This window comes from Lucilia cuprina, chromosome 2 (assembly GCF_022045245.1).
Source record: "Lucilia cuprina isolate Lc7/37 chromosome 2, ASM2204524v1, whole genome shotgun sequence".
Taxonomy (NCBI): Eukaryota; Metazoa; Arthropoda; class Insecta; order Diptera; family Calliphoridae; genus Lucilia; species Lucilia cuprina.
In genome coordinates, this window is record NC_060950.1 from 62,487,752 (window position 1) to 62,500,010 (window position 12,259).

Consider the following 12,259-nt stretch of genomic DNA (forward strand, 5'->3'; position numbering starts at 1 on the left):
CTAGTCTATAGTCTAGTCTATAGTCTAGTCTATAGTCTAGTCTATAGTCTAGTCTATAGTCTAGTCTATAGTCTAGTCTATAGTTTAGTCTATGGTCTAGTCTATAGTGTAGTCTATAGTCTAGTCTATAGTCTAGTCTATTGTCTAGTCTATAGTCCAGTCTATAGTCTAGTCTAGTCTATATATATAGACTAGACGTCTATAGTCGATTCTATAGTCTAGTCTATAACTTAGTCTATAGTCAAGTCTATAGTCTAGTCTATAGTCCAGTCTATAGTCTAGTCTATTGTCTAATATATAGTCTAGTCTATAGTCTAGTTTATATTCTAATCTATAGTCTAGTTTATAGTCTAGTCTATAGTCTAATCTACGGTCTATGGTTTAGTCTACATAGTTTTGTCTATAGTCTAGGGTATAATCTATAATATCGTCTATGGCCTCTTCTATTTGTAGTCTACTTTATGAGCTATTATGTTTTCTAGTGGTTGGTCTAGTTATAGGTTGAATTCATGATAAAATTTTGCAGACTTTTAATATTCAATTAACAGTATATAGTCTTGTCTATAACCCAGTCCATGGTCTATTCTATAGTCTATACTTTAGTCTATAGACTATAGACTTTAGTCTATATTCAAGTGTATAGTCTAGTATATAGTCTAGTCTATAATCTAGTCTATAATCTAGTCTATAGTCTAGTCTATAGTCTAGTCTATAGTCTAGTCTATAGTCTAGTCTATAGTCTAGTCTGTAGTCTAGTCTATAGTCTAGTCTATAGTATAGTCTATAGTCTAGTCTATAGTCCAGTCTATAGTCTAGTCTATAGTCTAGTCTATAGACTAGTCTGTAGCCTAGTCTATCGTCTAGTCTATAATCTAGTCTATAGTCTAGCCTATATTCTAGTCTATAGTCTAGTCTATAGTCTAGTCAATAGTCTAGTCTATAGTCTAGTCTATAGTCTAGTCTATAGTCTAGTCTATAGTCTAGTCTATAGTCTAGTCTATAGTCTAGTCTATAGTCTAGTCTATAGTCTAGTCTATAGTCTAGTCTATAGTCTAGTCTATAGTCTTGTCTATAGTCTAGTCTATAGTCTAGTCTATAGTCTAGTCTATAGTCTAGTCTAGTAAATAGGCTTATCAAAAAAAATTTTTATATAGTTTATTATATTTTATTATTTTTATTTTCTATCGGTTAAACTTTGTTCATTCAGTCCCACTGTTTCTGCTATTACAAAAAACCTTAGTATACCTTTTGGCTGCTAGTTATAAAATTTTAACTTTACAAAAGTCTACACAAGAAAGCTTTTGTTTACGAGAAAATAAACAATTAATTAAATTTACAATATATTTAAAGTATACTTTTAGGTGGTAGACGTTTTAAACAACTGCACTGTGAAATGCGTATACCAATAGTGAAACAAATATTTTCGTGGTATTTTAAAGTGTAATGTGGTAAAGTAAAAGTTAATGCAGTCTTGCTACTCGAATAAAAACATTATGTAAAAGAAAATAAAAAATAATGAAACTTTAGAGAGAAGTAAAAACCATTGATCGGCCAATAACAATCTAATGGTTGTGTTAAAAATTCTAGCTCTTTATGATTTTCTATTTAGGGTCTAGTCGAGAATAAGTTTTTTAACTTCTTCAGAGAGCTTTATCGTCGAGCTATTTAAAGATATACCTCAATTTATGAACCAGAAAACCACATTATCTAATACATCGAACTTGTCCTTTCTGGTCAGTTGTTTGAAATTCGCGGAAAGAGTAAGTTGCGAATTTGGGCTTTACTAATGAACAGAAAAGTCTATAATTCGAGATAATTTCGCTGCTGTTGCCGAGTGATAACAGATACCACCCCAGAGAAGCGAATGTGGGTCAAAGCTATGGAAACCAGTTGGGGTTATATGTATATGATGCAGTAGAGCTATACGGGTCTTTTCAGCCCGTATACCTAATGTGAGCATGTCGCATGATGTTCTCTATAAGTGTGTGTTGGGTGAATGAGCAGAGGAGAAGTGCTGATGGATGAAAGGTATCTAATACAAGTGATACCATTGTTCATACCAGATTAAAAGGTTCTAAGTGCTGTTGCCGTCTCAAAAGAGGCCATACCATCTGCATGGTTGTAAATGGAAGTAATGTTTTTGCATCTCGGATGATACCTGAAGTAACTGGGAAAAATGCAATGATTTTCCAGGGAAAATATAAGTGATCGCGTGGTTGTTATTGAAATGTGTTCTACAGAGGCTGCACTGGTTTTCGATCTAATAGTACGATCATTGGTGATCATAAGATTAAGGTCTTTTTCACGCGATTTAGCAAAACAACAGGTAGTTGAATGTTTTCATTTGAAAGAAAAATCTATATTTTATGGAAAATATTTCTACTATTTCGTTCGGCTCTATTTAGTAATATACTTACTATTCTCAGTCCAGCTGTATGTATTACATTTTAAGGCCGACAAAATCGTTATGAATGATCTCTAAATAATCTTCGAAGCGTTTTTAAATAGATGGGTGATCGCGAAACAAGGAATGTTTGTTATTGAAGTGTGTGTCCTAAGAAGCTGAAGTGATTTTAGGTTTTGCAATCAAATAGTACGATCATGGGTGATCATAAGATTAAGGTACTTTTCACGCTATTTAGCAAAGCCACAGGCAGTTGAACGGTTTCGTTTAAAAACAATTTTTTAGAAAACTGATCGTGAAGAGTCAATTTGTATGTGATTGTTTGTTCGTTCAGTCCTTTTGAGCAAGCTTCTTGCCTTTCTCTGCAGTTTTTCCAGTTAATAGTGTTGCCCTTTAAGAACGATAAGATCGATTGTTCATGAAAGTATCGATGATCACAAAATAAATTTTAAAGCTATTTTAAACATAGGTGATCACGAAACGAAGCATTTTAGCTATAGAAATATGTTTTTAAAAAGCTGAAGCCGACTTTTGGTTCTAGATTAAATAGTACGATCATCGGTGATCATAAAATTTAGATCTTTTTCACGCTGATCATGAAGTGTCAATTTGAATGTGATCGGTTGCTAATTCGGCCCTATTGAGCAAGCTTTTTGTCTCTCTCTCTCTCTGAAGTTTTTATAGTTTATTATCTTTCTCTTTAATGACGATAAGATCGATTGTTCATGAAAGTATCAATGATCATAAAATAAACTTTAAAGTGATCTTAAATAAAGATGATCGTGAAACAAAGCATATTAGCTAATGAAATGTGTTCTTAGAAAGCTGCAGTTGATTTTAGGCTTTAGACTAAATAGTACGATCTTCGGTGATCATAAGATTTAGATCTTTTTCACGCGATTTAGTGAAACCACAAGCAATTGAGTGTTTTTATTTGGAGAAATATCTTCAAATTTAAAAACGATTGTATTACAAAGTTAAAATTAATTAACAATAGTATTTCTTTTTACCTACCAAGTAAGACAATGTAATCGTTAGAGTAACAGTGTATATTTAAACACCAACATCAGCAGCATTTTGTAATAAAACTATAATACAAAATATTTCCATAAGTATAAAAATTAGGTTACAAATGTAAGTTGTAAGTTTAGTTTTGTAAATTACTTTGATTTAGGTTTTAATATGTAATACAATAAATAAATAGTTTAATAGTTATTTGTCTATTAATATGGTTTGGAAAAATAAAATAAAAAGAAATAACCAAATATGTTGTATTCAGTTTAAAACAAGTAAGAAATTATAGTCGGTCGAGGCCGCCCATATAATACCCTACATTTTTAACAAAAATGTAATCTTATTTAGTTGCCATAATAAAGCATTTAAGTTGAATTGTACCTTGCCCTAGATATACATACTTAAGCCGTTTATTGTTGAATAAAATTGTGGACATTTAAATGAAATTTTGATGGGGGGCTTTTCATAGGGGCTAGGGTCATATGATGACCTATTTTTATGGAATTCTTGAGGGTCACCAAGTGTAGGCTTCATATATGATATCATAGACTATCATGTGCCAAATTTTATTGAATTATCTCCAAAACTACGACCTGTAGTTTGATTACAAGGTTTCCATGCCCTTTTGGGGGATCAGTTGTATTGGGGTTAGGTGATATAATGGTCCGATGTTAACCATTTTCAATAGGCTTCGTCTACGATACCATAAAAGATCATGTGCTAAATTTCATTGAAATTTCTCCAAAACTACAACCTGTAGTTTGATTACAAGGTTTCCATGCCCTACTAGGCGGTTCAGTTGTATGGGGGCTAGGTGAAATAATGGACCTATGTTAACCATTTTCAATAGGCTTCATCTATGGTACCATAAAAGATCATGTTCGAAATTTCTTTGAATTATCTCTGAAATTGCGACCTGTAGTTTGATTACAAAGTTTAAAAGCCCTATTCAGGGGGTTCAGTTGTATGGGGGATAAGTGAAATAATGGACCGATGTTGACCACTTTCAATAGGCTTCATCTACGGTATCATAGACGTTCATGCGCTAAATTTCATTGAATTATCTCCAAAATTGCGACCTGTTGTTTGGAGACAAGGTTTCCTAGCCCTATTGGGGGGTTCAGTTGTATGGGGGCTAGGTAAAGTAATGGACCAATTTAAACCATTTTTAACAGGCTTCAACTACGGTATCATAGACGATCATGTGCCAAATTTCTTTGAATTATCCCCAAAATTGCGACCTGTACTTTGATTACAAAGTTTAAAAGCCCTATTCGGGGGTTCAGTTTAATGGGCACTAGGTGAAATAATGGATCGATGTAAAACATTTTCAACAGGCTTTGTTTACGGTATCATATATGATCATGTGCCAAATTTCTTTGAATTATGTACAAAATTGCGATCTGTAGTTTCATTACAAGGTTTCCATGCCCTATTGGGGGGTTCAGTTGTATGGGGGCTAAGTGAAATAATGTACCTATGTTAACCATTTTCAATAGCCTTCATCTACGGTATCATAGACGATCATGTGCCAAATTTAATTGAAATATCTTAAAAATTGCGATCTGTAGTTTGATTACAATATTTCAAAGCCCTATTGGGGGGTTAAGTTGTATGGGGGCTAGGTGAAATAATGGACCAATTTAAACCATTTTCAACAGGCTTCAAATACGGTATCATAGACGATGATGTGCCAACTTTCTTTGAATAATCTCCAAAATTACGACCTGTAGTTTGGAGACAAGGTTTCCATGCCCTATTGGGGGGTTCAGTTGTATGGGGGCTAGGTGAAATAATGGTCAGATGTTAACCACTTTCAATAGACTTCGTCCACGGTATCATAGACGATCATGTGCCAAATTTCTTTGAATTATCTTCAAAATTGCGATCTGTAGTTTATATACAAGGTTTCCAAGCCCTATTGGGGGGTTCAGTTGTATGAGGGCTAAGTGAAATAATGAACCAATTTTAACCATTTTTAATAGACAATAGAAGATCATGTATCAAATTTCATTGAATTATTTTGGAAATTGCGACCTGTAGGTTGATGACATGGTTTACATGGACGGACAGCCTGACAGATGGACGGACATAGCTAAATCGACCCAGAAAATGATTCTGAGCCGAGGTGGGTATAGGACCAATATTATTGTGCGTTACAAACATCAGCACAAACCCAATATACCCTCCCCACTAAAGTGGTGTAGGGTATAAATACATTTTACTTTAAAGAAGAAAAACAAAAAAAGAAAAAAAAATATTATAAATTAACTTTCAAATAATATATAATACATTATTAAATTAATTATTAGTAGTAGTATTTATATTAAATCCCCCCAGAAATATACAAAAAATAAATCTGATAAAATTAAATTATATATAAAAAACAACAACAAACAAATCAATGAAATCCAAAAAAATAAAATATAAAACAAAAAAAAATATTATGAAATATTTCATTAAATATAAGAAAAAAAATTAGTGTTAATTAGTTTATTTTTATGGCAAGCCATATCTACAGGTCAGTGTAAAATTAAAGACAGGTAGATTTTAAACTGATCTTATAAACATAATTATCTATGATGTGGCAATATTTAATTAATGACCGTACAACTTAAAGATCAATGATTGAATGTTAGACAAACAATGTTGATTTATAATGTCAAACAAAAGTGCCACTTATGACCCATAATAGTGTCATGTAAATAAAAGGAAAATGTTAAAGATTTGAAGCTAGAAAAAAACGTGAGATTATTTTTGAAAGATGTATTATTAAAATTTTGAGCATATCCATCAATTAGTAAACTGACATAAATTATAAGTCATAAACTTCAACACCATAAAGTCCACTTAAACAACATAATAGAAACAGTTTTTGAAAGAGAATTCCATTGAGAATTGTTGAAAATTTAGAGACTCAATTTAACAAAGTTTGGTCAAGCGGATCATTAAGAGCAAATACCAGTAGGAATCCGTTGTTACACGGTTCGCTCTAATTTGTAGGATAAAGTGGAACTGGGGTTCTATATTGAAGATCCAGAAGCAGAAATAGCAAATCATAACACAAGCTTCCAGACAGAAGTACGAGCAATAAGGGAATACGTAAATTGGATTAGCAAAAATATGGCGCCCACAGCGCTTAATATATTTACCAATAGCCAGAAGGCAATTAGATCGATATCAGATGATAGAACTAAATCTAAGATCGTGTTAGATTGTAAGAAAACTTTAACTTAATACTCTCCCAAAAGGTAAGGTTCACATCATATGGGTACCAGCTCACTCGATAGTAGTCGATAACGAAAGGGCGAATGTAATAGCTTTAAAGGAGGGGGAGGGAGCTCGAGACCGTATTGGATTGTAAGAAAACTTTAACTGAATACTCTCACTTGGTAATAATCGATAACGAAAGGGCGAATATAATAACTTTAAAGGGGGAGGGAGCAGTTAACCTGACAAACGCAAAACCATTCGACGCAACAAGAGCTGAACTGAAAATATTAGTGAGAGAATCCCAAAAGGCCCCTTGGAGTAATGATAGAGTTGATAGGACCACAGAGATCCTATGGGGAGATCCTGATGAGAGCAAGAGCAAATTTCTGAGTAGACACACACATCTATGCAAAATTGGACGTGCGGATTCAGACGTATGCAGAGCATGTTCTTTGCCACTGCCAGGCATTTTTCGAAGTTAGGTCGAAGTATGTTATAAGTGATATTATTTCTAATTGAAAGATTTTTAGGAATTACATTCAGGAAACAGAGTTTCTCAACACTGAAAAATAATTCATTTAGTTCCTTCTTTTCCATAATAAGGAGCGCACAACAGGCCCTATTGTGGCCTGTATATTTATACTGGCTGAAAACTATAAAGACTCAACCATATAGAAACTTTTCTCTATAGAAACTAAACTCAATAGAGAATCAACTCTTTAGAAACTCGACTCTATGGAGACATAACTCTACAGAGTCTCAAATCTATAGGGACTAAACTATTTAGAGACTCAACTCTATAGAAACTCATTTCTATAGAAATCATTGTATAGAGACTTAAATCTATAGAGACTGAACTTAATAGAGACTCAACTCAATAGAGACTCAACATAAAAGAGACTTAACTCAACTCTATAGAGACTCATCTCTAAAGAAACTCAACTCGAAAGAGACTTAAATTTATTGAGACCCAAGTCTATAGATAGTTAACTTTAAAGAGACTCAACTCTATAGGGACTTAAATCTATGGAGTCTCAACTCTTCTAATCTGGTTGACCGGAGGTGGTGGGTTCGATCCCCACCTGTGGCACTGGTTAAGGAGAGCACAACAGGCCCAATAGAGGCCTAGGGGTATTTCTTCGGATTTGATGTGTATACATCCTCTTTTCAAACTAACTAAAGAGACCCAACTTAAGACTCGACTCTATAGAGACTCAATTCTATAGAAATTCAAATGAATAGATATTTAACATTAAAGAGACTCAACTCTACAGCAACTCAACTCAATATAGACTTAACTCAATACAGACTCAAATCAGTAGAGAGTTAACTTTATAGTGATTCAAATCAGTAGAGGTTCAACTTTATAGAGACACAACTCAATTCTATAGAGACTTAAATCTATAGAGACTCAAATCTATAGAGACACAACTTTATAGAGACTTAACACTATAGAGACTCAACTCTATAGAGACCTAACTCTATAGAGACCTAACTCTATTGAGACCGAAGTCTATTGATAGTTAGTTTTAAAGAGACTCAACTTTATAGTGACTCAATTCTATAGGAAGTCAACTCTATAGAGATTCAACTCTATAGAGAATCTACTCAATAGAGAATCAGCTCTATAGAATCACAATGCTATAGATACCTTACTCTATAGAGACATAACTATATTGAAACTCAACTCTACAGAGACTCAACTATGTACTGACTCAACTCTCTAGAAACTCAACTGTAAAGAAACTCAACTCTGAAACAACTAAGAGAGACTCTTTAAAACCTTATCTATAGAGTCTTAAATCTTTATAGATTTAGTTCTATAGGGACTCTATAGAGACTCAACTATATAGAAACTCAATTCTACAGAGACTAAACTCTACAAAAACTGAACTCTTCAAAGAGTCAACTATGTAGTGACTCAACTCTTTAGAAACTGAACTGTAAAGAGACTCAACTCTGAGATAACTAAGAGAGACTGAACTCTATAAAACCTTAAATCTATAGAGTCTTAAATCTTTATAGATTTAGTTCTATAGGGACTCTATAGAGACTCAACTATATAGAAACTCAATTCTACAGAGACTCAACTCTACAAAAAATGAACTCTACATAGAGTCAACTATGTAGTGACTCAACTCTTTAGAAACTCAACTGTAAAGAGTCTCAACTCTGAGACAACTAAGAGAGACTGAACTCTTTAAAACCTTAAATCTATAGAGACTTAAATCTTTATAGATTAAGTTTTATAGGGACTTAACTCTATAAAGATTCAACTCTATAGAAACTCAACTCTACAGACGCTTTACACTACAAAAACTGAACTCTACAAAGACTCGACTATGTAGTGACTCAATTCTTTAAAAACTCTATCGCAAAGAGACTCAACTCTGAGACAACTAAGAGAGACAGAACTGCAAAGAGACTCAACTCTGAGACAACTTAAAGATACTGAACTCTATAAAAGCATAAGTCTTTGAGGACTTAAATCTTTATAGATTTAATTTTATAGGGACTTAACTCTTTATACATGGACGCAACTTTACCCAACCCAACTCTTTGGAGGATAATCTTATTAAAAAGCTTTCGATATGTTGCCTTAATGACAGTGATGTAATTAATGTTTGAGCCAAAATTTTGAAACCAGAAATTCTTTTAAAGTTTAAACTTTAAAAGAAATCTCTTTTTCGGTAATAAAATTAACAACTTCTTTGTAATAAATATACAAAAAAGAAACAGGTTGTATATTTTGCAAAAAAAAAAAAATCTGTTTTAAACAATTTGTGAACAAAAAATATTGAAAAAAAAAAAAATAAAGAAGAAATAAAATTTTTTTAGTAAAAAAAACCTGTTGTTACCGAAAAATATTTTTTTTTGTATAAATATTACAAAAACATCAACAACAATTACAGCATAGTATAATAAAAAAAGGGAGAAAGACTTTCACCTAAAAGCCAATGATAATGATGTTGGAAAAAAAAGATCTAAAGACTCTTGATATTAACAAAAAAAAAAAACAAATTATTCAAAAATCGAAGAGAAACAACAAAAATTTTATTTAAATTCCAAGTATTACGTTTCGTTTATATGAAAACTATTTGACCAAAAGAGTTGAAAAAGTTAAAAACAACAAATGATGATGCTGCTGCTGCTGCTGCAGCTTTGGAAAACTGGTGCTGGAAGTTGTTGGCAACACAGGTGGCCTTCAGTTGCAGTTGAGGAAAAAAAAAAGAAGTATTACAAACATTTTCAAAACACCTTTTGACTGCTTTTTTTTGTTGTTGTTGTCTTATAGTTTTGACTACAAAAGCTTCTATAAACAGAGTCTTCTTCATTTTCTTTGTTGGGATTTTTTTTTTGTTTAAAGTTTTTCATTTGATTTGTGTTTTAAACAGGTTGTTTGTCTTAAATTTGTAATCAAATGGCTGTGACAAAATTTTAGTTGAGAGAAATAAAGAAAAGCGTCAATAAACTCTTAAAGCCTTAAAAATACCCACAAAAACACACAAAGAAATACACACACACTCACACACAATAGAAACAACTTTAACGTGGGCAGTTGGATCGTTGGTTGGTTGGTGGTGGTGTTGGAAGCAATTGTATTGAAAATGACAATAATGTTCCACAACATCATCTTCAGCATTATCAATGATCAATTTCTTTAAAGCTTTTCAGGTTTCTTGTATCTTCTTCAATACAATGGAATTTGTTTTAACTGCACTATGGGTATTAAACAAATAAACAAAAGAATTGAGGAAAATTTATTAAGTATTTCTTCACATCCCAATCTTCAAGCCATTGTGCTGACTGTATATCCCTCAAAAAGCACTTGTTCGTTATGCCAAAGAAGCGTTTAAAATGTTATTGTTGTTACCCCTCCTCTTGTTATCTTCTTTTAAAGTGTGCTGTTGCTGTTGATCTGACTGCTGCCACTTGATCCATTAGAAATAGAAAAGAAGTTTTTTGTTTTCTATTTCTTCTTAATTTTCGATTTAGAAAACATAAGTGCTTTATTTTTAATTCAACTTAATCATAACTCTTACTTTCTTTCTTCTTCGTTTGGTGGGAATTCTTTCTTGATGCTATCGATCGCTGGATTACAAAATTTTTGATTATATGTTGAAAAAGTGAGAGTGTTATGTATGGCATTGAATGAAAACGAAATTTAATCAATTTAATAACTAAATTAATCATGTTGCAAGATGTTGATAAGAATTTAATTGTTTTCCGGTTACAAAATGACAATAGAGGCAATGAAATGTGGTAAAGGTGGTGTAAAGGTAGGTAATTAATATGAAATAAAATTGATTGATTTTTATATGTATGTTAAGCTATTTTAGGGCATTGAGATATATTTTTATTGATAATAAAAGCTGTACTAAAATCTTTTGAAGTTGAACCTAATAGGGCTTCAATGAAGGGAGTATGCTTGAATAAAGTTTAATATAGACATAACTCTAGAGATTCAATAGTTTTAACAATCAGCTATAACCAAACTCTATAACAACTTAAATTCCCCTTCCTGCCAACCCGTGGATGAACTTCAACTTCCCAGGATTCTATCTATCTATCTATCTATCTATCTATCTATCTATCTATCTATCTATCTATCTATCTATCTATCTATCTATCTATCTATCTGTCTATCTGTCTATCTGTCTATCTGTCTATCTGTCTATCTATCTATCTATCTATCTATCTATCTATCTATCTATCTATCTATCTATCTATCTATCTATCTATCTATCTATCTATCTATCTATCTATCTATCTATCTATCTATCTATCTATCTATCTATCTATCTATCTATCTATTTATCTATATATCTATCTATCTATCTATCTATCTATCTATCTATCTATCTATCTATCTATCTATCTATCTATCTATCTATCTATCTAGAGACTTAATATTTCTAAAGACTCTCTTTCATGGAGTCTCAAGAAACACCTGGAGAAAACAAAAAACTCTTATTTCCAGGAAATAAAACTTTTTTCAAGATGTCATTGAAGATTTCCCACAATGAAACATATTTCACTTGAAACATCAAAGAAAGTGAAATTTTAAAATATATATTTCAAGTATTTTTAACACCTACACGTTTTTCTTGCAACCAGAAGAGACCTTGTCTTTAATCGGTGTAAAAGAATGATGTAAAGTTTACATTTTCACAACGCGAGACACTAAATGACACGATCTTTATACATTTTAAATAAAGTTTTGAATAAAAATTTGTTAAGACAGCATTTTGAAGACGCAACTTATTTGGAAGACACTGAGGAAGTGCTGTACTTTGAGACATTTTGAAAAGCGGAATTAAAAAAGAACTGTAAAGTTGAGGTTTCTTTGAAAGTTGGATACAATGCTAAATTTTGTTCTTTTCTTAACAATTTAAAATCAAATTTTTAATAAATTTAAATTGAAGGCTATTGCAATAATTGTTTTAAATAAAACCCCCTATACTCCCCCCCAAAAAAACGTGTCTTTATTGTTTTTTTATTAAATAAAAAAAATAGTTAAAATAACTCATGATTTCTTTTTTAAGATGAAATCTATAAAAATTTATAAATAAAATTCCACACCTTTTTAACAAAAAAACAAAAACAAACTTTTATGGTAATTATTTT